Source organism: Pelodiscus sinensis, chromosome 1 (assembly GCF_049634645.1).
Source record: "Pelodiscus sinensis isolate JC-2024 chromosome 1, ASM4963464v1, whole genome shotgun sequence".
In the NCBI taxonomy this organism is placed as follows: Eukaryota; Metazoa; Chordata; order Testudines; family Trionychidae; genus Pelodiscus; species Pelodiscus sinensis.
In genome coordinates, this window is record NC_134711.1 from 308,092,245 (window position 1) to 308,118,802 (window position 26,558).

General features: G+C 45.0%; 1 long non-coding RNA gene across 1 annotated transcript; it reads right to left on the reverse strand.

Annotated features, from left to right (window-relative positions):
- Positions 1–24,215, reverse strand: LOC142827153 (uncharacterized). Its single transcript, XR_012901617.1, has 3 exons — positions 24,047–24,215; positions 1,932–1,999; positions 1–238 (listed from the first exon to the last, which is right to left on the reverse strand). It is a non-coding gene; the product is annotated as an uncharacterized LOC142827153 (long non-coding RNA).
- Positions 24,216–26,558: the final 2,343 nt, after the last annotated feature.

The window sequence follows — 26,558 nt, forward strand, 5'->3', positions numbered from 1 at the left end:
TTATTGAGACATGCCCAATTACAGGAAGAGAAAGAATGTGATAGTTCTTGGGGTCTGATGTGCAGAAGTGTTGATCAACCACATCTCCAGCGGAAGACAACTGGAACTGCAGGTGCTTTGCTCCTCTGGAAATCAGGCCAATAAATCCTGCTAGTTTCCCATTGACAGTTCTGACTATCTCTTCAATTGATGGTTGCAATGTTCGCTCTGCATTTATCTTCACATGCTCTTTACTGAACTTGAATTTTTATCACCAATAAGAAAAAAAATCAGTAAATTAAACTGTAGTTTCAGGGTACCTGAGCCTTTTAAAAACACATTCATTCTGTTTGGTGCTCCCTTCCTAGTAACTTAAAACTGGGTATTTTTTCAGTCCAAAATTTTTCTCATTCCCGTTTTTCAAAAATCAGGGCAGATTCATGGGCCAGATCTGAGACCAAAGGGAGGAAGCGTATACCTCCTCTATTCAGAAGCTGCAAAGCCAGCACTGCCCTGGGCACAGAATAGAGCAGCTCTGCTGGCTACCCTTTCCACTGCCTGAGATTCAGTGATCCTGTAGGACAGTCGAGGAACTCTGAATCAGCAGATTGCAAGCCTGCCCAAGCCATGCTTCCTGCCATTCCTCACAAGCCTCTTCCATTCAGTCCACTATGCCCAGCCCTCTCTCAAATGCCCCCCACAACAGGAGATAGTGACAAGGTCATTCTGTGCCTGGCACAACTCTTCTTTGCACCTTCCCTTCAGCCTCTTTGTGCCAGACTTGATTGCTGCTCTAAGGAGCCAGATTACAAGGAATCTGGCCCATTTTGCTGTGTCTCCTCCCTGCCCTTGAGGGGGGATCATGTAGCCATTGTTGGACAACAACTTCCTAATGTGTGCAGATGGGTTTATTGCAGAAATGTATTTTGTTTATCACTGAGATCACTGATAACCAATGTTTATGCCCTGGGATCACCGATAACAGAAGCTCAGCTCCAGTAAGAGGGGTTTGCTGCTGCTAAGTTAGCAGAGATAGTTCAATACATTGACCTGGGCTCAGCCCACAGTTCAAGCAGTGTTATCCCAGGGCTATCCCAATTCCCACCTCAAGTCACTCATGCTATGTCTACGCTAGAGAGTTTACAGCGGTACAGATGCACCAGTGTAGCTGCTCTAAGTTGATGAGAGAGAGCTCTCTCATCAACATAATTAATCCACCCCCAACAAGTGGCAGTAAGCAGTCATCCCAAACTAGTGTATATAAAACCTTTACACCATGATATAATAAATGCAAATAAAGCTATAGACAGCTGGGTAAGAAAGTATAAACATATTATTGTTAAAGCTGACCAAAATTTGGAATACGTATACTGTGGAAAATTCCAACATTGCAACAATTGTTTTCTTTGCTAATCAGGATGAAAAACTGAAAATTCACATTTCTTTTCAGAATCAAAATTTTAAAAAAATCCATTTGGCAATGTTAAAATGTGACTAATAGAATCAATTTCTCCTCCTAACAAATATAACCCATAAGACCTCAATTATTGGCTCATCGCTTGGGACAAAGGGGCAATAATATGAATGGTTTCAGAAAGGGAATTTTGGGCTCAGAAAACATTTATTTAATCAGAAACCTAAGCCTGCTTCATACACAAAAAGACCAAATTCTCTGCATAAATTACTTCTTGAAAATTGTCAGTCTGGTTTTAAATTATGGATACAAATATATGAAATATAAAATGTTCTCTGGCAGATGTGAATAGCAAACTCTTTATTGTGTGAATGTTAAACACATCATTATTTTGCTTCAACCTACTTACAATGCTGTCTGCTCATCTTTTCAGGAGTGGCTAAGTGTAAATCAAATATTTTAAAAAACCTGTTCAGTTTGATCTCTGTTATTGTTAACTGCAGGATTTCATTTCCATCTGCTGCAGAAAAATACTTACCTGTATATTTTAATGAGATTGCGAATGACCTGGATGACCAGAACTGCCCTGCGGAATTTATGGAGACACTATAACACAAAAGAAAACATTTTTATTAAAAGCTAATATAAGTATGTTTGTTCTAAATTTAATTATTTTCTACACGTTTCTACTACTTAACAAAATCATGTTTCTGCATTTATTTCAAAGAAAGAATGATAGAACTCAGTTGACAAGAATGAAGAACTTCATATGAAGCTATTTTTTCCTTATACTTTTGTGTTAACTAACATCAACACTGTTGATGGACACAGTTACACTCTTGAGCTAAACTTACTTTGGGTTGTATTTTCAAAAGAATCTAACTGACTTGGGCATCTAAGTCTCACTTTCAAAACTGATCTATTTAGGTAAGAGTAGAGCTGGGTGAAACATTTTGACTAATAGGATCTACTAAAATGTTTCTGGACTTCACATTCAAATTCGCTGAGTTGTTTCAGTTGAAAAACAAACAAAAAATGGGGAAAAATTGAACATTTTGTTTCGCTATTTTTTATTTGAAACAACTTTTAGCTTTGCAATTTCCTTTATCTTTTTATTAAATTGTTTAAAACTTAAAAAGAAGCTTGAAATTAAAACAAAATGTTTCATTTTGGATTGAATAAAAAGCAAAATTTGACCCAAAACATTTTTTTCTAGAGAACCAAACATCAGCTATTGGCAGAACTCTAATTAGGAGCCTAGTTCCCATGGACTTTCAATAAAATTCAGAGTTATTTTTAAATGATTTTTTTAAAGTGATTTAGGCATCTGAATGCCATTGACTTTGAATGGGACTTAGGTGCTTTCGAAATTTTTTCCTTTTGTGTACACAGTGCAAACCATTAAAACTCAGGCTCAAATGTGCCCATTGATCCATCTTCCCATCCATGCATTTCTAGTATGCTAATCACTGAGGCTCCAATTAATGAAAGTATTAAACCAGTGCTTAATATTAGGCATGTATTTTAATTATCCCTATATGGCAAAACATTTAAACACGTAATTTCAAGCACATACTTAAGGGCCATTGAAGTCAATGTGACTTAACCATGTGTTTAAGTGGTTTGCTGAATTAAGGACAAAGGGTAGGGTTGCTCATTTTCAACAAGAATGCCTGGTTAAAAAGGCATTGACTGAGCCATTAAAAATCCAGTTGGCTGCCTGAATGGGGACATGCAAGGTGCCTGTCCAGCTCAGTGCAGCTCTTGGAAAGCTGCTGCTGGCATCTGCATCTCACTCCTAGGCACAAAGGCAGCCACAGGGACTCTGTGTACTGACTCCCTCCCACACACAGACGCGCCAGTTCTGCAGCTCCCATTGGCTGGGAACAGGGGCCAATGGGAGCTGTGGGGGCAGTGCTTGCAGGCAGAGACAGTGCCTTGGGCCACTTGCACAGCCTTAGGCCTAGGAGTAAGGCATAGATGCCCCCGCCTCCAGAAGCTACCTAAGTTAAGCACAACATGTAGCCTGCAACCTAGACTCCCCCCCCCCGCCCCCTACCCCGCGACAACTCCCTGCCTTAGCCCACTGAAAATGACCAACGGACCAAGGGTGGTGGAGAATGAGTGATGGAGGGAGGAAGGATGAACTGAGCTGTGGCATGGCCTTAGGCAAGAAGTGGGGCAGCAGCCTTGGCCTTGGAAGCAGGGCCAGGGAGAAATGTTCAGTTCTCTGAAAACAGAAAGTTAGTAACCCTGACAAAGGCAAGAGAAGTATATTGCGGAATCGGTACTTGAGTATACATGTACGGTGCTATAAATTATTGCCTTATTAATAATAACTAATGCAAATTAATGATAATTTGTGATTATAGTCATTCCATTGGGAGCGCTGCTAATGCTGAAAGTCACTCTTACATAATTTTCCATCCTGTTTTCCATTTACAAAGGGATACTTTCAGTGATTTTTTTAAGTAGTGACCTAACAGCCAGATCTGAAATAACTTAATGTTGGCTCCATGACTGGATTCACAGAATATAAATGATGCTCTGGACCAGTATAAGAATAATTGATAAACACAATACAATTCTACAGCAGGTGGTATCCGGTTTGTCTAATATGAACTGTGTCTGCTACAGAAATATTCATGGCTTTTGTAATTGGTGGTCTGGATTAAAAATATCTTTCAGAACTGTGCCCTCTCCAAACTGAAAAGGGACTTGGTGTGAATTCATAATTATTATGGTAACAAGACTAAATTCATCCAAGGTATCCAAGGTAATCATTGGGCTAATGAGATTTTATGAGACACATTTTTCCTGCTAAAAAAACAAGCTTGTCTCAGTTCTTGAAGGTGACCAAGGGAGACATTTGAAATGTGGTTTGACAATGTGACCTGATGACAGGGAATGTGAGAAAATTGGGCTTTTTATGCAAAGGAGGCACAAACAGCTTAATCAATCTCTCAATTGTGGCAAGAAGTGATTGCATTTTCCCTAAGGTGATTTAATACATTTTGTAAGATGTTTTAGGAAGGTTTCTTGAACCCCCCTCCCCCCCCCCACACACACACACATACACATACACACACATACCAAAAATACCTATAAATAAGGGGCTCAAATGAACAAATAAATGTGTCTCTTACAAATATTACAGAGACACAATCATCTTTCATTACTCTACATCAGCTGGCTGAGAGGCAGCCCAAACATCGCTTTTATAATGAGTTTAGGCATATGTGAGTTGATAGTCGTATCATTTTGTACGCTTGCCTTTTCTCTTTAATGAGACAACCAGTGCTGGATAAATAGGGAGAAAAAAAATGTGCATGCTTTTTCTATTATTTGGGAATGCTGAAGTGAATTTTTGTTCAGCCATGTTTTTACACTCTTGGGGTATGTCTACACTGCCGCCCTAGTTCAAATTAGGGTGGCTAATGTAGGCAATCGAAGTTGCAAATGAAGCCCGGAATTTAAATATCCCGGGCTTCATTTGCATCTTGCCAGGCACCGCCATTTTTAAATCCCAGTTAGTGCGGACTCCGTGCCCACAGCTACATGAGGAGTAACGGTAGTTCGAATTAGAAAGCCTAATTTGAACTACCTACTCTGTGCCGCGTGTACTAACGGGGATTTAAAAATGGCGGCGCCCAGCAAGATGCAAATGAAGCCCGGGATATTTAAATCCCGGGCTTCATTTGCAACTTCGATTGCCTACATTAGCCACCCTAGTTCGAACTAGGGTGGCAGTGTAGACATACCCTTGCTTACTAAGTTTTGATGCCAGAAATTTTCTATCAAAATGATTTTCAGTTAAAAATGCAGTTTCTGCAGAATCAAAATTTTCACCAGGAAAATTTCCATTTTACTGATTTTTTTAACACGAAGATTGAAACAACATATTTTGCATTACATCAGGCACAAATTAAAACATTGCTGTTTTTCTAAAAGGAACAAAACTATTTTGTTTTGAGTAAATTGGACATTAAACTGCATTTGCTTGAGTGGTGTGGATGGAGCCTCATGGGAGTTGTAGTTTGGGTATACGACCCCCTCAATCTCTATTACAGTCTTGCCAAAGAGCTCAGACTGTTTCTCCCATGATGCACTGTAGTGTCTCCTCTCACTGAGTCATGTAATACATTTGTACTTTAGCCAGAGAGCCCAATCCATATGGAAGAATGGTGACAAGAATCTCCCAAATTACAACTCCCACAAGACACTGTGAGAGAGATGTAATTTAATATCAAATAGACTCAAAACAAAACATTTCCAATTCAGTTCAACATAGTAAAATGAAATGTTTTGATTCGGGAATATTGAAACGTTTCATTTTGATCGAAAAAGTATCAGAATGAAATGTGTTGACATTTCTAAATCAACATTTTTCTGAGCTCCTCCTTCTGTGAAAAAAAATGATATTTTGACTTTTTTGTGTGATTTGCTATAAAAACAAATGTTGAAATACTGGAATTTCCTCTGGGATGGAAACTATTATTTTCTAGTCAACTCTAATGGGGACATTTTATTTTTTACTTTCAGGCATATCTTCAAAATGTGAATTTCAAATCTTTCACAAATCTTAGCAAAAATATTTGTACAGCTGAAGATTCAAACTACAGGTTTGTTCTTCTTTACTCTTTCTATTTTAAAAAATTTGTCACCCAATCATAGAGCAGAAATGATGACCAAACTAGAAAAAACGTTATTTGGGAATGCTGAAGTGTATATTCGTTTTGAATATTATTCAAAGCAAGCAGCTTGACTGTCTCTCCCAGCAAATGTTCCTTTAAATCTGATTCACACCTGTGTTCCTTGTCTTCAGTTTATTTTTTATCACAAATGTTTTTTCACCCAAATTAAACCCTAAACTGCTGCTATGCAATCTCATGAGATTTTAAAAACCAATTCCTTAAAAACAAAATAAAATCCAATAAGGGGAACTCAGTGAGACTAATTGGTTTCACTTTGATATTTTTACATTTCCATGCAATCTCATTATTAATTATTAATTATTATTATTATTAACATTACAGTATTGCTTTATGGGGCCCTATCTATGATTGAGGGTCTCTATTGTATTTGGTTCTGTACCAACACTGGAATAGAGTCCCTCCTCTGAAAGTTTATACTCTAAACTTGACAGACCACAGTTTGGAGAGGTAAAGTATTCAACCAAGGTGTGATGAAGTGGGAATTTTCTGCAATATTTTATATGAATATTGTGTATACCTGCCATCCTCCTGCCCCACTGCACCCCGCATCCTGCAACCACAAAGAAATGGAGCTCAGTGGGTCAGGAGAGTGTGGCAGGGAGGAGCAGAGCAGGCTGCTGGACAACTCAGCTCCCATTGCTGTGGTGAATGGGGGGCCACCCCTACTGCTGCCCCATGCCCTGGTCCCATCCATGGGATGGTTGAGGGAGCCACCACAGAGGCCCCATCCTAGGGCGACTGTCCTGAACCGTCCTATGGACAGGGTGGCTTTGGTCCAAGAAGACAATGGTCACTCTAGTTGCCTGGATATTTGATACCCAGGCACCAACAATCTCTGATGGACGCCAGCCGTGTTTGCCTGGGAACAAGAAGAAATGACTGAGGAAGGACCAGAAGGGGGGTTGTTAAATATGGGCTTCTGGAAGCTAAAAACTCTGCTGAACTGGAACAAAAGAGGGGGCAGTGGACTCTGGGTTGACCAAGAGGCACCATGCTGTAACTGTCTGTTCTCTTGGCTTTCTACACGGCGTTCCAGACATCTAATAAACATAACTGCTTTTACAACGCTGGCTGAGAGCCCCTGCAGCCAGGGGGTATGAGTCTCACTCAGGGATCCAACTCGGGTGGATTCACTGAAGGAATCTCACAGCATAAAGCAGAAGTGTCAAAGACTCTTGAGATTTGGTCCAAGGAAGTGGTGAAGCCAAGTGGCTTACCTTACAATGTGACCCTAAGGGGTCTAGCGCACTAAGGGCATCTCCCAGGGACTACTCCAGAGCTGTTCAAAGCTCTGGATCTGTGGATCTGTGACACAAGGTCACAGAAAAGATCAGTGGCAAAACAAGCAGTATAACCCAGGCTTCCTAAGTCCCTATCCACCACTGACTTCAATGGACCATGCTTTTCCTCGTTGACACAGCTTTTTCACTATAGCTAAAACAACTGCTCTTCAAATCCCAGCCCTCCACATCCTCTCCCCTGAGCTCCCAACTCCAAACATAAAGCTACAACAAAATAAAATCCTCTTTAATGCCCACAGTCTACTGAAAACTCTGTCCAAACTTATAAGATATAGTTGACCTAGCCACTTATTAAGGGACCAACATTCCCACAGGCAGCTATTGATTTCTATGAAGTGAGAGGCAAACCCTCCAAAACAGAATGGCTAACTACCTATGGCAGCTGATGGTAGGACAATAATACTTGCAGGAAGAGATATTATGCCAGATCTCACAAAATTCTTGTAGTCAAGCCTGACTGTCAGGATGGGCTGAGATCTCAATGAAGTTCACAAGGGACCTTGCTATTGTGACCTAATTAACCAAGGTAGTGCTTACGTACCCAAAGGCACAAGCGAGGACCCTTAGATTGAGCACCAACCAGTTTGCAAGCAGCAGTTTTTCTGTGTAAACTGAAAAACAAGCCTCCTTTTGAATGAGCCAGCAGTGCCCTGACAAGTTCTTTTCATCATCCTTAATAAACGTTATACGTCATACATTTGAATGTTTTCAAACAGTAACTTCAACCTGAGCTCAGTGAGATTATTACTTGTAGCAGGTGTGGGTTGACCCAGGCTGGAATGTTGTGAGCATCTTGCGTTGTGTCTACATCTATCTTTGTAGCCAAGCAACAGTATTGGTCACTTAGGGTATGTCTACAAAGCAAAGTTATTTAGAAATAATAGCCCTTATTTTGAAATAACTTTCCTAGCATCTACACAGCCAAACTGCTATTTTGAAATTAAATCGAAATAGTGGAGTGCTTCTTTCGAATTTGGTAAACCTCATTCTGTGAGGAATAATGCCAAGTTCTAAATAGCTAATTCGAAATAAGAGCTGTGTAGATGCTTATTTCAAAATAGGGGGCCTCCAGCCCTTCCCAGGGTGCCCAGGTGGCTACTCTGGGCACAACCAGGAAAACTTTCTCTCCTCTCCCCCAGCCCCAGAGCCTTTAAAGGGGTAGACTCTGGCCACAGTGCCTGTACCAGCTCCAGTATTGCCAGCAACATAGCCAGCAGTTGTTGCCCCTGACCCAGTGGCTCCACCATGAACCAGGCAGCCAGTGCCAGCCAGCCCTCCACTGCTCCCCGGGCCCAGTCTGCCAGTTCCCAGGAGCCTGCTAGGGGCCGGAGAAGGTGGGTGCCTTCCTGGTCTAGTGTGGAGATCGTGGACCTCATTGAGATTTGGGGGGGAGGCCTCCAATGTCCACGATCTCCACACTAGATGGTGGAATGCAGCCATTCTACAGATGGATGGCTGACAGCCTGGCCACCAAAGGCCACATGCGCATCCAGGAGCAGGTGTACATGAAAATAAAGGATCTGCAGCAGGCCAGGGAGCAAAGCCTCAGAGGACACCGGCAGCGGGACAGCCGAGGCGCGTCTGGGCTGTCCCGCTGCCCACGTGCTCTGCAGCTTTGCTCCCCGTCTCCCTGGTCTGGTGGTCTCCAGCAGACCAGCAGACCAGGGAGACGCGGAGCAAAGCCACAGAGGACCCAGGCGGTGGGACCGCGGTGCGTCTCTGTCTGCCGCCCACGTCTCCCTGGTCTGCTGGAGGGGAGAGGGGCGCAGCTAGTGCGTGCCCGCCCCCCCCAGCAGACCAGGCTTTTCTCTGGACGCCTGTGGTAGAGCAGCTGAGGCGCTGCCAGTTGGTCCCGCAGCGCCACTCTGGGCGCTACTGGACCAACCCGGCAGCACCCCAGCTGCTCTGTCCCAGGCATCCTGATTCAGCCGCTGCTGGTCAGTTTCAGCAGCGGCTGAATCAGGACGCCTGGGGCAGAGCAACTTGGTTGCTGCTGGGTTGGTCCAGTAGCGCCGAGGAGCGGCAGTACTGGAGCAACCCAGCAGCACCCCAGCTGCTCTGCCCCAGGCGTCCCCAAGTCAGCCGCTGCTGAAACTGACCAGCGCTGACTACAGGAAGCCCGAGGTAGAGTTGCTCTGCCCCGGGCTTCCTGGAATCAGCCGCTGATCAGTTTCAGCAGCAGCTGACTTGGGGACACCTGGGGTTCTTAAGTTGAATCTGTATGTAAGTCGGAACTGGCGCCCAGATTCAGCCTGTTGAAACTGATCAGCGGCTGATTCCAGGAAGCCCGGGGCAGAGCAACTCTACCTCGGGCTTCCTGTAGTCAGCCGCTGGTCAGTTTCAGCAGTGGCTGACTCTGGACACCAGTTCCGACTTACATACAGATTCAACTTAAGAACAAACCTACACTCCCTATCTTGTACGTAACCCGGGGACTGCCTGTATTTCGAATTAATGTTGTAGTGTAGATATACCCTTATTGTCTAGGCCTCTTTTTTGCCCTCTACTTGCCCCATTACCTTGACCTTCCCTTGGTGACAGGTGTTGACATGGAGGAAGTGGAAACCATACCAGAGAGAATCTAGAGGAGACTTAGAAAGTCAGATGTGTCAGAAAAGGATAACTACTGAGTAGGAGGAAGGATGGGCCAATATTCAAGCTATTAGGAATCCCAAGCAATTTAAGAACATTTAATATTCAAGCAACTTAAGAATTCCAGGTTCAATTCCCCTTTTAGCCACAGACTTTGTGGCCAAATCACTGAGGCCAGTTATATAGAAGATTATTGTAAGACAGCTAAATACTTTTGAGGATCTTTACCTCATTCCCCCATCTGTTAAGTGAGGATAATAGCATTCCCCTACATCAGGGTTGTTGTGAGAATACATTTATTGAAGAATGTGAGATGTTCAGATACCAGTGGCCACCTTATAATTACCTAAGATAGATAGGAGGGAGGGATTTTTTCTGAGCTGGGAGACACAGTAGGATGCCTGAATGCAGAGGGAACAAAGCTTTGAGAAAGATATTCATGATGAGCTGATGCACTGCTGTGCCCAGTTCATCCCTGGATGAACATCTGTCTTCCACTATAACTGGGAGAGGGAAAGAGAGGAAAGAAACTGGAGGAGGGAATGAATAGGCAAATTTTCTTTTTTGCCTGGGTGCCAAGAAAGAGAAAATACATCAAAGAAACAAGAAAGGAGATTGTCTGAGGGGAGAGAGTGTGTTTCAAGAGGTGAAAGCAATTTACAGTCTGACATCTGCATTCTGCATTTTATGGGGCTTTACTGGAGAGAAACACACAAAGCTTTTATTGGGTTTTCTGTAAGTATGCACTGTGTAGGCAGTTTAGCACACGTAAGCCAATTAGGGGAGAACACCTGGTGTATATGTGAAGAACAATTTAGATCGAGACTAGCTGAGCATCGAGTTAGGAAATTGGTGGCAACACTGTGTTAATCTATTGTTAGAAATGATGACTTCAAACAGGGCCGGACTGAGGCATGGACGAGTCAGGCAGCTGCCCATGGCACCAACCGATGGGGAGTGCCTGATGGCAGCTGTAAGGGGTGCACAGCGTCCCTTACAGCTGCCATCAGATGAGGCGCGCCCAGCTCCCGCAGCTCCGGCCCTACAGCGCCGACCAGCAGTGCCCTTCCCACCATGGCCACAGGGCCCTGCATGGCCTAGCGCACACACCAGCAGCGCTGGCTGGGCCAGGCTGGGCAGCGCCTGTGCCCTGCGCCCCGGGGGCAGGCCTGCGCCCCACGGGCGGGCCCGCACATGCACCATGTGCCCAGGGGCGGTGCCGCGTGCCCGGGCCCAGGGCACCAAAAGGGCTTGGGCCGGCCCTGACTTCAAACAGTCTGTTGCCATTTCAGCATACGGCAAGGACTTTTTCAGTCTTCACCAATGCAGCTAGAGTAAGGATGTTTGCACTGGCAACCTAACAAAGACCAGTGTCACTAACATGTAGATTCAACATGGCCGTTCCTAGGCTGCAGCGGTAAACACACACCACTGCTTGACGTGTTGCAGCAGGCCCCTTTCCCACCCCAGGTTCTTCACAGTTTTGGACACCTCTTTCTTATCAATACCTCTGTGAGTTTCATTAATGTTACCATCTCCAAGTCCATCACTACCTCTGTGTAGCATGCCTAACTATGCTGTCCTTCAACCCTCAGCCTTTTCTCCAGAGGGAGCAATCACCAGTCAGAAACCTCACATCCTAATGACTTTGCCAACCCCTCCTCCTTCCTCTGCACTTTCTTCCAGTGCTTGTAACTTGCCTCCCAGCTGTTGGGATAATTAGCTGCTTAGCTCATCACTGGCCCGCCCCTAGAATCATAGAATCATAGAACCATAGAGCTTGAAAAGATCTCAGAAGGTCATCAAGTCCAGCCCCCTGTCCAAGGCAGGACCAATCCCAATTAAATCAACCCAGCCAGGGCTTTGTCAAGCCGAGACTTAAACACCACTAGGGATGAAGACTCCACTACTTCCCTAGGTAACACATTCCAGTGCTTCACCACTCTCTTAGTGAAATAGTTTTTCCTAATATCCAACCTGGACCTCTCCCACCGCAACTTGAGACCATTGCTCCTTGTTCTGCCATCCATCACTACTGAGAACAGCCTCTCTCCATCCTCTTTGGAACCTCCCTTCAGGAAGTTGAAGGCTGCTATCAAATCCCCCCTCACTCTTCACTTCTGCAGACTAAACAGACCCAACTCCCTCAGCCTCTCCTCGTAGGTCATATGCTCCAGCCCCCTAGTCATTTTGGTTGTGCAATTAAATACTCTCCTCCAGCCGGCTTTTCTTGGTGGAGTTAATGTTTAAGGGATGAGCGTATTGGGCCAGCTACTGGCTCTCAGCATTCCTCTCCCACTTGGTTCTTCAGACAGGCAACAAACTTGAGAAAAGCCTAGCTATTGGCTTGCAGTGTGTGCTCAGCTGAAAGAGTCCCTGAGGTTCTTCTCCCATTACAGTAGGCTCTTCTGTCTCCCACTCAGCAGCCTGCAGCTCTGTGCCAAGGTCTCCTCCTGGTCATGTGGGACTCCTGCTGTGCTGCATCCTTTTAAACTCTGCCTTCATTGCTAGCATGCCCAACAGGCATGGCTGGGCAGAGCTTGCTGGCCCAGAGCTGCTCCTTCACTCTTCTCTCTGTAGTGTGGGGTTTGTAGAACCTATCACAGGGGGTTACATCTAGATCTAAAAACATAAACCTCTCCTGCTAAAGGACAAGGTTCTATGAGCTTGGAGGCACTAGCAGACATGTGAACCTCTCTCTGGTCCAGCCATCAGGGCCCTGTCTCCTGTCTACACACATGGTGAGCTAGCTAAGAATGCTGAATTCTCAGTGACCAAAAACAACAGAAAATTCCTTAAGTGCATTTACGCTGGCTGGCTTGGAGAAGGTGGAGCATGCTACTGCCAGTAGAAAGGGATGGAGAGGGAGGTTCAAAGCAGCAATAGGATGGGAAATCCATGGAGCTTTTCAGGGGGAAAACTGTGGAGCCTATGGTAAGTCATGAGAGGTGATCGTCCAGATCAATTCACACGTTCTGTCCTCTTGGCTGGGTGTCAGAACCCTGGTGCCGCTGAGAAGGGAAGATCTTATAAGGGCTGCTTAGGGATTTGACAGCTATCCCTTGGGTCAGCAGCAGGGACTTAATGTGACAGGATCCCTGGAGTGCAGCCTTGAACAATGGGACTGCCAAACCCTCTGTCTCACCAGCCTCTCACAGGCAGTGACAAGCTGCCAACTTCTGGCAGGTACTGCATGTCCATCAGCAGGGACACACTCAGCTGAGTTACACAAACGCTTCTCCCAGCCACTCATAAACTGACAATAGAACAGCTCCTGCCAGTTCCCCCCACCCAGCTCCCCTGCCTTGTACTTCTGGGCTATACTGTCCTGTCCTGGCCAGAAGCCCGGCTAGTATGTGTTTAATTACCAACCTTGTAAAAGAAGCCAAGGTTTCCAAAGCACTTCAAGCAAAATACAGTGTATGAAGTAAAGTATAAAACAGATTTATTAAGCACAGAAAGATGGATTTTAAGTGATTGTGGGTGTGTCTAGACTACATGGCTCTGTCGACGGAGCCATGTAGATGAGTTTACTAGACATACGAAAATGAAGCGGCGATTTAAATAATTGTTGCTTCATTTACATCAAAATGGACGCTGCACTGTGCCGATCAGCTGTTAGGCAGCACAGCGGGGCAGTCTGGACACACTGCTGTTGACAAGGGAAGCCTTTGTCGACCACTCCGGTAAACCGCATTTCATGAGGCAGTTGACAAAGGCTTCCCTTGTGGACCACAGCACATCCAGACTGCCCCGCTGTGCCACCAAACAGCTAATCAGCACAGTGCGGCGGCCATTTTGATGTAAATGAAGCGGCGATTATTTAAATCGCCGCTTCATTTTCCTATGTCTAGTAAACTCATCTACATGGCTCTGTCGACGGAGACATGTAGTCTAGACATACTCTGTGAGTGGTATGCAAGAAAGCTCAGAGATAGTTACCAAAGAAAATAAAAGATAAACACACAATCTAAATTTTAAACCTTATTACCCCAAGCAGTATTTAGAGCAGCAGTTTTCTAACCCGACTGGATGTTACAGTTTACAATACTCTGGTTTCCCTGTAAACCTGGACCAGCCTCCCCAGATGAATCTTTCATCTTCTCTATATTCTTATCACAAAAAGGCAAAACCATGATGCCACAGTCCCTTATTTTATCTCCTCAGTCCATGTACTTAGAACAGCAATTCTCAAAGGGTATGTCAACACTACAACGTTAATTCGAACTAACTTAGTTCGAATTAGTTAATTGGAACTAAGCTAATGCGAACTAATGGATCCAGACTAAAAAACTAGTTCGAATTAGCGTTTTGCTAATTCGAACTAGCATGTCCACATTAAGTGGACCCTGAACCAGGCTTAAAGATGGCCGGAAGCAGTGCCGGCAGGGCATCAGAGGAGGACTTAGAGCGTGGAGATGCTGTCTCAGGCTAGCCAAGGGCTGTGCTTAAAGGGTCCCGACCCCCAACCCGGACAGACAGTTCTCAGGGGTGCCCCGCTTGCAAAGCAGTCCTGGCTTGGATTGCCCAGACTACCCACACTGGGCACATCACAGCACTCGGCCATCAGCCCGGCTGCACTTGCCGCAGGCTGCCATCTGGGGAGAGGAGGAAATTGGGGGGCTGCAGGAGAGCTTCCACCCCCAGAAACCCGCAGAGCCAGCCCAGTCCTCCCCATCGGGGGCTCGTGCCCCATTCCTCCCTCACCTCCTTCCACTTACCTTTCCCTAGCCCCTCTTCTTGATGTACAAAATAAAAATAACGTGTCTTCCAAAATGGAATCTGTCTTTATTGAACAAAACTGGGGGAGACTGGGAAAAGGAGGTGGGAGAGGGGAAGAGAGAGGCTGGGAGAGGGGAGGGCAACTACAATGATCAGGGGTTGGGAACAGGTCCCATATGAAGAGAGGCTAAAGAGACTGGGACTTTTCAGCATAGAAAAGAGGAGACAGAGGGGGGACAGGATAAAGGTCTCTAAAAGCAGGAGTGGGGTGGAGAGGGTGCATACAGAAAAGTTCTTCATGAGTTCCCATAATAGAAGGACTAGAGGACACCAAAGGAAAGGAATGGGTAGCAGGCTTCAAACTAGTAACAGAAAGGTGTTCTTCACAAAGCAAAGAGTCAACTTGTGGAACTCCTTGCTGCAGGAGGCTGTGAAGGCTAGAACTAGAACAGAGTTTAAAGGGAAGTGAGATCAAGTCATGGAGGTTGGGTCCATGGAGTGGTATTAGCCAGGGAGTAGGAGTGGTGTCCCTGCCCAAGGTTTGTGGAAGGCTGGAGAGGGATGGCACGAGACAAATGGCTTGGTCACTGTCTTCGGTCCATCCCCTCCAGGGTTCCTAGGGTTGGCCACTGTTGGCAGACAGGCTACTGGGCTACATGGACCTTTGGTCTGACCCAGGACGGCCATTGTAAGCTCAGGGCTCAGGGTCGCGGGTCTCAGTGGACCCCCTTGATTCTCTTGCACACCTGCTCCTGGGTGGCCAGGCTGGCAGCTATCCTGCCCTAGCCAGCCACTTTCCTGTGCCTAGTGCGGAGATCATGGACGAGGTCCACGATGTCCGCACTAGCCCAGGCGGGTGCCCGCCTCTTGCGGTCCCAGGCAAGCTCCCGGGAGCAGCCAGCCTGGTCCCGGGAAGAGGGGGAGGGCTGGGGGGCATCGGGTGGGTGGCTCGATCCGTGCCAGGTGCAGGGTCTGCTAGCTGGGTGCTGGCAGGCTTGCACCTGGCACGGGCACCGTAGCCAGCCCGTGGCCCTTTTAGGGGTCCGGGACCAGGAGGGAGGCATACGAGTTTCTCTGGTGTTGGCCAGAGTGGCCACCAGGGAAACCTGGGGAGGGCTAGCCTCCCACTAGTTCGAATTAAGGGGTTACACACCCCTTAATTCGAACTAGCTAGTTCGAACTAGGCTTAATCCTCGTGGAATGAGGTTTTCCTAGTTCGAACTAACGGAGCGCTAGTGTAGCGCCTATGAAAGTTAGTTCGAACTAACATTCGTTAGTTCGAACTAACTTTGTAGTGTAGACATACCCAAAGTGGGGCCCATAGACCTGTGGGAGTCCTGGAGAGCACTCTGAGTGGTCTGCAATTCATGTTTGGCTGCTGTCCCTGCTGGCCAATTGCATACTGCAGAACAGCTGTGGACTGGGGGCAGGCCCTGCGGCTGAGCACGGAGTCAACATTTCCAGTCTGTAAAAAGCAATAGAGGAAAGCACAAAAGCAGCCAGGGTAAAGCTGCTAATTGACCGGTGATTCTAAAAGCATGAATTCTGCATGCAGTTCCATTGGCTCAGGTGGGCCATTCCTGCTCCTCTCACAGCAGAGCGAGCCCCAAGAGAGGTGCTGGGTGCGAACCCATGCACCATGGGCAGCCAGCACTGAGGTGTAGGGACACAGCCAGGAGGGGCTTGGGGGAAGTGGGGCTGACTGGAGGGGCAGCGGGGGGGAGCAAAGCACAAGTGAGTCTGGCCCTGGGGATTCCATTTTGCCCCCCCCCCCACAGCCCTCCTCGAGTAGTTGTGAACTGTCTGGCTGGTAGACACACTCACGCAGCCTGAGCACATCTACCAGCCAGGCAGTTCGCAACTACAATACTAACTACAACTACACCTAATACTAATAAAATGTACCTAATGAGAAAATACCAGACATTTTATATGTCCCGTACAGAAGCCTCAAATACCGGACTGTCTGGTACAAAACCGGATACCTGGCAACCCTATCCTCCTTGCACTTTCCCTCCTAGCCAGATACCCTACCCCCAACCTGCTCCTGCTCCTGCTCCCGCTCCCGCCTCCCGGAGTGCCTGTGTGGCGTCGGGTCCCCCAAGCCCTGGCTCGGGCTGAGTGGAGGATGCAGACGGGTGAAACACTGAAAATTTAATTAATTTTTCATTCTTTTTTTAATGTTTATTTATATTTTTGGGCTGCAAAAAAACAGTACTGAAAAAAACCAGGTTCCAACTAAAGTAAAAATTTTGGGAAACCCTGGTCTAGCCAGCTTTCTGTCTGTCTTACAGTCCATTTATCCAATTCATATTCCTTTAACTTGCTAGCAAGAATATTGTGGGTGACAGTATCAAAACCTTTGCTAAAGCTGGCACAGGGGGCTTTAGGAGGACCAGAAACAACTTATTTGAATATTCATCATTTGCTTAATGTCAGAGGGATGGCAGGAGACAAATCGCTTGATCATTGTCTTCAGTCCACCCTCTCTGGGGCACCTGGTGCTGGCCACTGTCGGTAGACAGGATACTGGGCTAGATGGACCTTTGGTCTGACCCAGTACGGCCGTTCTTATGTTCTTAATATGCAAATATGCAAATTAATGTTATCGGTCCTCCAAAAGCTCATAAATGGATTTACTGGTCCCTGTGTCAAAAAGTTTGGGAACCCTTGGCATACGGAATGGGGCCAAATTAAGTGTGCCCACATAACCTTCATGTTTGTATATGTCTTATAATATCAAGTATGGGCCTGTGGTTAAGACACAGGCCACGGGAGATCTGAATTCTACTCCCAATTTTTCCACCGCCTTCTGGCATGACTTTGCACAAGTCCTTTAGGACCTGATTTTCAGAGGTGCTCCCCATAACTCCCATGACTCAACTGGAGCTAGAAGTGCTCAGCATTTTTTTTTAATCGGCCCTAAGATCTTTTTGTGTCTTAGTTTCCCCATCTCAGGAGCAGGGGTACTACTACGTCCCTCCCTCACTGGGGTTTTGTGGGCAGATCCATTAGTGCAGGGAGGCACTCAGAAACCCTGGCAAGGAGCAGCACAGAAAAGCCTAAAATAGGCAGAATACAAATTAACTTAAAACATAGCAAAAAATAAAAAAAACACCTTTTTATGGGCACCGATAACAGTAAAAGCAATCATGCCTCTACCTTCCATTAGAATATCCCCCCCTGACCCAGCAGCCTCGATTGCTTGGCCCACAGAATGATAAGGCTCTGGATAGAACTACAGATCAATGAAATCATTTACTAACTTGTCTCTGGGAAAGACAACTGACAAAGCAACTTAAACTCACAAGTGCTTATTTTGGAACAACACTCCACAGAGAAACCCTAATGCACATGGACTTGCCATTCAGCTCACCTGTATCTCCCTTTTTAGATTTTTGTTGACCACTTAATGGCTTAACTCAGGCTTTGAGTAGCTGTTTGTACCCAGAGCTGAAAACAGGATGGAAAATCCTACAAGTAAAACTTCAGGGATCGGTGAGGATGATAGAATTTGCAGGTTCTCAAAACCCCTGAGCTATTTTTTAAGTTTGAAGAGTTTGCAAAAACTAGATTTCATTTGTGAACTTCTATCAATTTTTTTCAAGGATGATTCATTTTTTAAAAAAGTATATTTTCTTAGCAGGAAGGAAGTTGCTGATACAGGTGTTGCATTTGGGATGGAACCTCTCTTCCTCACCCTCCACTTCACACCTCTCATCCTCTGCCACTAAAATTAAGCTGTCACAAATGGAAATTTGGTGACATTCATTATAACTGTTCTCTTCTCCATTTCAGCTCCTTTATTCACTGTCTCTCTAAGAGGAAGAATTCAACAACTTCCGACCTGAGTTTTCAGACATATAACTTGAGTAAGTCTGATATTGACCAAATGAGTTTTGCTGATCCATAATAGAGATTTTTCAAGTCAATTATACCTGTAACAATGGTACACTGGCATCAAACTCTCTTATAGCACTGAGCTTCTGGAGAGGCAGGGAGTGCAGTAGGAAGTAACTGAGGCTGGAGTATTGGCCATGCTGCAGACTTAACCTGCCAGTTCCAAGGCCTGGGGCTGGAACCTAATGGAGTAGTGGGGGAGGTGCATTCATTTATTGACAACCCACAGAATTGAATCACTAGGTGCTTCTGCTAATTGTGGACTTACACCACTAGGTGCCATTGCCAATCCATAGACTCTGAGCTACTAGACACTATTGCCAAATGAGGGACATGAGTCACAAGGGGTATAGGGAGCAAGTGTGTTAGAGACATTCATCACATCCACACTGAAAATGCAACCAGAGGCATCCATTGCATGTGTGTGGGCACACATACACACACACATTATATAATCTCCACAACAAAAACTTTACATTAAAATGGAGTTTAAATTGTGAGTACACATCAGTAGTTTATGGGTAAACAATTTTAGGGGGACATTGTAACTATCTTAAAACCAAACCCAGGAAATTCATAGTTAAAGTTACAATTAAAAGGAATCAGGAGGGGAGGGTCTGTGAAGCTATGGAAACAATCCTGAATGCCCTGCCGTATTGTCATAGATTAGCTATGGGGAATTTTAGTGTCTGTGATCCTAGATTCAATTAAGCAGAAAATAATATGAGTATCCTCCATTTGTGCCCTATTTCCAACCTGTTCCCATACACCAAAGCCCAATTCCTGTTGGGGATTTGCAGATTCTAAGCTCAGAAGGAATCCCTGTGATCATGCAGTCTGATCTGCTGTATCACATAGGCTGTAGCGCCTCCCCAAATAATTCTTAGAGCATGTCTTTTTAGAAAACATCCAACCGTGATTTGAAAATTGCAAAGATGAAGAATCTACTACAATTCTTGAGGAAGGTCTAGGTTGGATATTAGGAAAAACTATTTCACTAGGAAGGTGGTGAAGCACTGGAACAGGTTATCTAGGGAGGTGGTGGAATCTCCATCCCTAGAAGTTTTTAAATCCCAGTTTGACAAAGCCCTGACTGGGATGATTTAGTTGGGATTAGTTTTGCTTTGAGGCAGGGGGTTGGACTTGATGACTTTGTAAGGTCTCTTCCAATCATATGATTCTATCAAAAGGTTCCAAAGGTTAACTATCCTCACTTCAAAATGTGTGCTTTATTTCCAATCTGTATTTGTCTAACTTTCAACTCCCAAACACTGGATTATGTTATATCTTTCTCTGCTATATAGAAAAAATCTCATTGTGATGTTGTCACACCAGGTGCCAGCTCATTCCAAAAGCCCTAGGCCTCACCAAATACTGACAAATGCATAGCAGAAATGAGTTTGGCACAATTGTGTATTCACATTGTTAAAACAGATATTGGGTTTATAAGAAGGTGTTCAGTGTTTGGACTTTATTAAATGCTTGTGAATTGCTCCACCCATTAATCTCACTTACAATATCTTTATCCCATGTTAAGTGTTTACTGTGAAATTGGAAACCCCTTCAGTCAGGAGAGAAGGATTAGCAAATGTGAAATACTAATTTGCAACAAAAGGTGTCATCTCCTACCCAACATTAACCATTTTGAAATCTCAGTGAACAAAAGTCTTTGTTTATTGCTCCCACACACATTCACAAAGAGGGGAAATGCACAGACCCTCATCCCTTCATAATCTGAATCCTGGGGGAAAGGAATAAAAATCCCTAACCAGGAGGCACTGTATCACTGGAGAGGGCAGTATTTCTAAGCATAAGCAAGAGATCCTCAAGCTGCTAAACTTGGGTTAGCCCTAACCGGTCATATAGAGCTTGTACCTTACGTCAGGTTCTTACCTTTTGAAATCTGGAATGTTGGTATGTATAGACTACAGGGTTTTGCTGACAAAAGTGGCCTTTTGTTGACAAAACTATACCTGCATCTACACTAGGTGTGTCTAGACCACAGGGTTTTGTCGAAGGTGGTAAACCTCATTCTACAAGGAATAACACCTTCTGTCAACAGAACTCTGTTGACAGAAGGTGTTATCGCATCTACACTCTCCTTTGCGTCTACACTCTCATGTCGACAAAGTGGCTTGCTTTGTCAACAGAACTGGATGTAGTCTAGATGCTCTTTGTTGACAGAAGCTTTGTCAACAGTATCTGTCAACAAAAGCCTGTAGTCTAGACGTTCCCTGTAACTCATTTGTGAGAGTATATTTACCTGCTTTCGCCCTGTAAATAACATATTTCTTTTTCAGAGTTAATAAATCTTTAGTTGTTTATTACAGGCAAGGCTATTGGTGAGAGAGCTAAAGTACAATTGACCTTGGGAAAAAGACTGGTCTTTTAGGACTGAGCGTAACCTGAATGTGGTTGTGATTTTTGTGGTAAGGGACCATCTATCAGAAATGCAAACTTGGCTGGGTAGTAAGATAGACTCGAGTGCCCAAGGGAACTGTCTGCAACTCCAGGTCAAGGTCATGAGAGTGCTTGAGGAGTTCAGTTTTGATACTTGGTTTGTGGAATTTAATTCTAGAACACACAGCTAGTGTGGGGTTTGTGCCATGGTCTGTAACAATCTCCTCAGAGCTTGGCACTCACATCCAGACAACCTGACACCCATCACTAAATATTTGTTGTACTTACAGACTGTAATCAAATTAACCCGTTTTCTGAGAACAGGCACTCCCTCCTTTTGGGGGACCTATCATGTTTTTGTCACCTGTCAGTGGCACATTTAGTGGGCATTCAATAGTGACTCATTCATATGTGATACCAAGGCAGTACCATTCCTCCATTATTAAAATGTTGGGTGAGGCAGGCTTCTTTTTGGAACACATAAGTGTAACTCCCTATGAGTTTCCTTGTGAGCCCTGCTGGGTTTCCTCTGCAAAGGTAGAGGAGGATCATGTAAATATATCCTACCTATGCAATAGCGAGACCAAGACATCAGTGGACATCTTAAGCATAGATAATGACTTGATCCTCTGATCCTGGGAGGGGGTGCTCTCCTCCTGTTTCACACCAGGCACCACCCCACTCCATCCTTTCCCCAAGCTTCCACCCCCACTCTGCCTCTTCTACCCCTTCCTCGTCCCATCTTGTTCTGCCCTGTCTCTTCCCACCCCTGCTCCTTCCCTTACAACCTCCTTTTTGACTCTTGCACACCACAGAACAGCTGATCACAGTGGGCAGGTGGCACTGGGAGTATGGGGGGAGGAGCTGATCTTCAGGCTGACAGCGACTGCTGAACACCCACTATTTTTTCCTTAGGGGTACTCCAATCCCAGAGCACTCATGGAATGGGAGCCTATGATCTTAAACTTTTTATCTGGAACCCTGGGCTGTAAGTGCAATTGCCATGCCCTTGATATGGGCCCAGGTTATGATGTTGTCTATCAAACTCTCACAATGGGGACAATAGAAAAGTAATAATTGAGTAGCATTGCCTTAACTGCAAGGCCTGTGTTGCATCTTTTATTCCAGCTTTTCTTTTCAAAAGGATAGCTTTTCTATGAATGTTCATGTTGTTAAACGTACCTGTGTTCCCATAAAGAAACAGGACAGGCAACGTGGCTGAGTTAGCTCTACAACAAGAACTTTAAGCCTTTCCTACAGGAAACTCAATAGTGCATGAAAGAGCCTTTTGCTGTGGTCTTTGTGTGGGGTGCAAGTAATAGGGAGTCATTTGCTTCAGTTTGATGGGCTTGACTGCCTCTGCGCAGAAAGGGCCAAGGATTGAAATAATAGGGATAGCAAAGGTCCATAGCAGGCAGGGCAGAAGGGAGAGGAATCTTGCACAGTGCTTTGCCTTACTAAAGCGCTTTCATCTTCTTTGCATTACAGTTCTGTCTAGAGCCTCCAAGTAAGACCAGGGTTCCACTGTGCAAGGCATCATGCAAACACATACAAACACTCCCCTTCCAATGTCTTGTCCACTAGAACACTACAGCGCTCCTCTTGCAATGCTTACATTATCAGGGCTAGATCAAAAGCTCCCTGTAGCTAATGAAAAGTCTCCCACTGGCTTCAGTGGTATTTGGATCACTCTCTTATCCCTCTTATCCCATGTGTAAGGCTGAGCACTGAATTCCAGCGCAAATATTTATCAAAGAGAATGCAAAACATCCTATTAATTTTAGGCCCATTAACCTGATGTAACATGGTTGATTAACTGTGACCTATTTGGATAATTTTATGCCATTAATGAAGTTGTAGCCTTTCCATCCTGAGCACAGCATTACAGAATTACAGGAGTGCTGATTTGAGAGGCAGGCAGGCTGACAGACTCACCGGATCCCAGGGCAAGATGAGGAGGGCTGGCCCAGGGCTCTGCCCTGCATCACGTCGGACTCCAACAAGTGAAAGGGCCCAGGGCTCCAGTCACCACCACCACTGCTGCTGCAGTAGCACCAGCGATGGCCAGGAGTCCTGGGCCTCTTTGAATTACCAGGCCCCAGGTAGTTGTCCCCTTTGGCCTTCCTTTACCCGCCCTCCAGCCCCGTCAGCAAGCCTGTTGGGAAGGCCCAGACGCTTGTGCCAGATTTAATATTTACATCACTGTCTGCATTGTGAACAAAAAAAGCAGTCACGTAGCACTTTAAAGACTAACAAGATCATTTATTAGGTGATGAGCTTTTGTGGGGCAGACCCACTGAAGAAGTGGGTGCTACATGACTGCTTTTTTTGTTCTACCACAATCAGACTAACACAGCTACCTCTGTTGCACTGTGAACTACATTTTTAAAAGTGGGAACATATTTTCAGTCTGGTGTTTCATTTTCCCACCAGCTTATTTTAAGAAAAAATAAATAAAAAAGCAATGTTTGTAGGCTCTGCTGCCATTAATTTCAGAGATGGCATAAATCCTCTGGATCAGCACCTAAGGTGAGGCCATGAAAACAAGCTCAATGATTTCTTTTCAGTTCTTTCAGACAGGGAACATTTCATGCCCACACTTTAGCAGCAAAGAAGCTCAACAAATTTATTAATGCTCCAGAAACTGGCAATCAATCCCTTCAGGTCAGAGACGAGAGGTAGTGGCAGGCGTCATGGCTTAAACAGAAACCCTTCAGTAGGTCACTTGGTATTGGCTTTGGATTATAGGGATTCAGCTCCTAAAGCTAAAGATTCTAGTTTTTCTCACTTGGTCTTCCACTTCTTTTTAAAGGGAAAGGCTCTGTAAAAGGAGAAGTGGATTTGCTCACCTTCCTTCTCACCTTTGGATACAACTGACCTGTTCTCATTGCAAAAGGACCAGCTAATAATCTATGGCACAAAAGAACTTATAAAAATATCTGTATTGAAGTAAATTACACTTAAAAGCTCACATCCTGTGAAGGGAAAGAACAGTGCAAAGAACTTGACACTGTATTCTGTACCTTGTAGCTGCCATTCTTTGGATTCCCAGGCAGTCCGACGTAGCCACACTCAGAAGCCTGTAGAACAGGGAATTGAGGACGAAACAACTCTTGCTTTGTGCTCTCTGGTCTGCCAGAATGATTGCCATTGCCTTCTTTGTCAGTATCATCTCTAGCATCATCTCCATACTCTGTTTTATTCATCAGACAACTAGGAGCAGCCCAAGGGGAAAAAAATAAAGCTGATTGCAACTTAAAACAGATAACTGTGGCTTATATGTTATGTGCCATTTTAGTGTGTATTCAGAAGGTGGGGGATGATCACAGAAGAAATCTTTGCTTTCATGCTGGGACCTTCTAACAGATGCAATTTATTTTCTATGCTACCTGCATTCTCTAGTTAACAATGGCTGTAGATTAAAGCCTATTTAATCTTGGTATATTTCAGTTGCTGCTGAAAGGAAAGACAGAATAAATTACAGGATGCTAAGAATCAAATGGAAATCAGTGTATTGTATTTAAGATCATGATTTCTTTCTGAATAGCCTGGGCAAGTTTGGATGGCTCAGGACTAAACAGACATCACTTTAATTGGCATGGAACCCAGAGGAAACATGGAACCCAGAGGAAATATAGCATAAAGTCAGGTGTGGGAGGGGAAAGTCGGGGTTGCTGCAGACAAGTGTGTGATGTGCAGTTGAGTTCTGTGCTCCAAAGTGCATTGAAGGGAAGGGGGTTGTGGATGAACCAGGGAGCAACAGGTGTGTAGCCAGGGGAACTGCTAATATGGATCTACTGGACAAAAGCCCTTTAGAAGGCAATGTGCCGCAGGGCTTGGCTCTTGTATAGCCAAGGCTGGCACTAAGAGCTAAGAATAGCATGAATATGTGATATGCCTTCTGATTGGCAGAGGGGACTCTGCACTTATACCCAAGGGCTACATCTAGACTGGCATGATTTTCCGCAAATGCTTTTAACGGAAATGTTTTCCGTTAAAAGCATTTTCGGAACAGAGTGTCTAGATTGGCACGGACGCTTTTCTGCAAAAGCACTTTTTGTGGAAAAGCGTCCGTGGCCAATCTAGAAGCACTTTTCCGCAAAAAAGCCCCGATCGCCATTTTCGCAATTGGGGCTTTTTTGCAGAAAAAAAATCTCCGCTGTCTACACTGGCCCTTTTGTGCAAAAGTTTTGCGCAAAAGGACTTTTGCCCGAATGGGAGCAGCATAGTATGTCCGCAAAAACTCTGACAATCTTACATGAGATCATTAGTGCTTTTGTGGAAATTCAAGTGACCAGTTTTGACAGCTGGCAAGTTTTTCCGGAAAAGTGGCTGATTTTCCGGAAAAACTGGCCAGTCTAGACACAGCCAAGCAGATCCCTTCTATATCAAGTGCTTTTTCTCAAGCTTTGGGATCCACTCAGAAACTCTTCCATGGATTGCCCCGCTGGTGTCTTTCTGTTTGGGAACTTATTTGGCTGCATCTGAATTACACTTGAACCTGATGATTTGGGGTTGATATATGTATTTCTAATTGAAACACATTTGCTGGTTTAGTATCCCTCCCCCTTGAACAGCTTCAATAAGAATGTGTCATTTTGTTTTGCAATTTAGCAAACTCAGTAGGATTGTACACAGCTCCTGTTGAGAGCATAGGAATGGCCATAATGAGTCAGCAATGGCCCATCTAGCCCAGTTTCCTGTCTTCCTACCTTCCGACAGTGGCCAGTGCCAGGTGCCCCACAGGGAACGCACAGAACAGGAAGATGTATCTCAAGTGATCCGTCCTGTTGTCCAGTCTCAGCTTCAGGCAACTGGAGAACTATGGACACAATTTTGCATGGGGTTGCATTTCTGACCAACTTGCCTAATAGCCATTGATGGACTTATCCTTATGAATGCATTTTATTCTTTTTTGATCCGAGTCATACTATTGGCCTTTTAAACATCCCTTGGCAACAAGTTCTGCAGATTGATTCTGCACTGGGTGAAAAGTGCTTTTTTTGATTGTGGTAAACCTGTAGCTTACTATATTCATCGGATAGCCCCTAGTTCTTGTGCTATATGAAAGGGTAAAGAAAATTCCTTTATTCACTTTCTCTACTACATTCATTATTTCATAGTCCTCTAACACATTCATAGAATCATAGAATCATAGAACCATAGAGCTAGAAGAGACCTCAGAAGGTCATCAAGTCCAACCCCCTGTCCAAGTCAGGACCAATCCCAAGTAAATCAACCCGACCAGGGCTTTGTCAAGCCGAGACATAAACACCTCTAGGGATGGAGACTCCACTACTTCCCTAGGTAACCCATTCCAGGCTACCCTCCTACTAAAATAGTTTTTCCTAATATCCAACTTGGACCTCTCCCACCAAAACTTGAGACCATTGCTCCTTGTTCTGCCATCTGTCACTACTGAGAACAGCCTCTCTCCATCCTCTTTGGAACCTCCCTTCAGGAAGTTGAAGGTTGCTATCAAATCCCCCCTCACTCTTCACTTCTGCAGACTAAACAGACCCAACTCCCTCAGCG